Source organism: Hipposideros armiger, unplaced genomic scaffold (assembly GCF_001890085.2).
Source record: "Hipposideros armiger isolate ML-2016 unplaced genomic scaffold, ASM189008v1 scaffold_31, whole genome shotgun sequence".
NCBI classification, from domain to species: domain Eukaryota; kingdom Metazoa; phylum Chordata; class Mammalia; order Chiroptera; family Hipposideridae; genus Hipposideros; species Hipposideros armiger.
The window spans coordinates 5,110,285-5,112,107 of NW_017731381.1; the positions used below are offsets into that span (position 1 = coordinate 5,110,285).

A 1,823-nucleotide genomic window follows, 5' to 3' on the forward strand; every position below is an offset into this window, starting at 1 on the left:
CTGCAGCCTACGCCGTCGCTGGTGACTCACGGCAGCCCAGTTCCAGGTCGAGCTGTTGTTCACCATCTTAGCTGTAGAGGGCAGCTTCACTGACCCTCATGTGGGATCCAAATCAGGGCCCTGCTGCTCAGAGCTGGCATCCCAAGCCAATTCCTAACCAATGTGCCACTGGGCCAGCCCGAAGGACCAGGTTTTAAGTCTCCCTCCTCCATCCCATCACCGACTTCCCTTCAACCTCTGGTCACTTCAGTTCCCTGTAAATGGTCATAAACATGAAAAGCTTTAGAACCAGGGAGCCCTAGTTTTGTGGTTCTCTGTATTAACTCGGTGATCATAGGTACGTTCCTTAACTGCTCTGAGCCTTCGTTTCTTCCTCTAAAAATGGGATGGGTACCCGTTAAACCTGCCTCACAGATGGTGGTGAGGGTGAGATGAAATGCTTATAGGGAACTTATCACAGTACTACAAAGTAAATCTCCAAAAATGCATTATTATTATTATGGCTCAGAGGTGAAGTGACTTGCCCATAGCTGGGGAATGGCAGAGCTGGGACTGAAAACCAGACTCGTGTGACTCCAAAGCAAATACTCATCAATTAGTGAACTCTAGACCTTCCATTTTCCTATAAGAGAAGCTAGTTTTCTCCAACATACAGACTCATGTATTAGATAAGCATATAAAGTGCTTGGCACATAAGCCCTTTAAATACACCTTGTTGAATGTTTATTGTTGTCCTTCCCAAATAATGCCTCCAAGAAGGCAAATGTAGATCCTGCCCCTGCACTGGCTGGCTGGGAAGAAGGAAGGGAGGGAGGCTGCTTGTTGTTGGCATAAGTGTTGATAATTGGTGCCTGAGCTTGTGTGGGTGGAGCAGGTCTGGAGAATGAAAGGACTCTCAGAGATGATCACCTTCCTCCTATTTTGCAGTTGAAGAGTCCAAAGCCCAGAGAGGGGAAAGGCACACACAGCAGATCAGAGCCCAAGACCCCAGTCTCCTGACTCCAAGTTGGAATCATGGTCTTGGCTCAGATAATTAAAAGCAATCATGGTCATCTGTTGAGGACTTGCAACATACACTGTATGAAGCATTTTATAGGTTTAATCTCATTTTATCCTCACATTATTTAGGGACAGAGGCCCCCCCCCCTTTTTTTCCAGCTGAGGAAACAAATGCATAGTGAGGACATTTGCCCAAGGCACTGAAGGAAGAGGGTAGAAAGCCTTGTCTGCCAGCTTCCAGCTGCTACAAACTCCCCCCACAACAGGGGGTTGCCCCAAGTGGAATTCCCCAATTCCTGCCTAGCAGAGCCCACTCCTTCCAGGCCAGGTGGAGCAGGGAGAGGAAGCTGAGTCAAGGGAAGCTTCCAGGGAGGAGAAAAGTGGACAGGGCCTGGGAGTGTAAGGAGGGGCCCACAGAGGGGACCAGAATGGGGGATCACTAGGTTCAGACAGAGGCCTCAGGGAATCTTCCATCCCCTCCCCTTAGGCTGGACACTTGGGGCTTTTCAGATGAGGGCTCCAGCCTCATCTCCTTCCCTCTCTTTCAAAAAGTTCTCACAAGCTCTGCAGTTTGCAAAACCCAACCTTCCCCTATGGGCCTGTGGTTTCCTGTAGGTCTCTGTGGGTCTGGGGTCCTGCCTGACACAGCAATGGGGACTGCGGGCAGAGGAGAGAGGAGGAGGTGGTGTAAGCCCTTTCTTTGCCTTCTTATGCTGCTGGGGCTGCCAACACACACACACACACACACACACACACACACACACACACACACACACACCATCCTCTGAGTCAGCCCCTGCCTGGCCTGGCAGGGAGGGGCGGGG

At 50.6% G+C, this 1,823-nt stretch overlaps 1 protein-coding gene across 1 annotated transcript in view; it reads left to right on the forward strand.

Annotated features, from left to right (window-relative positions):
* The window catches only part of MMP9 (matrix metallopeptidase 9), a 12,650-nt gene that overhangs the window by 4,105 nt on the left and 6,722 nt on the right, over positions 1-1,823 (forward strand). The gene's annotated exons all lie outside the window — the stretch shown is intronic.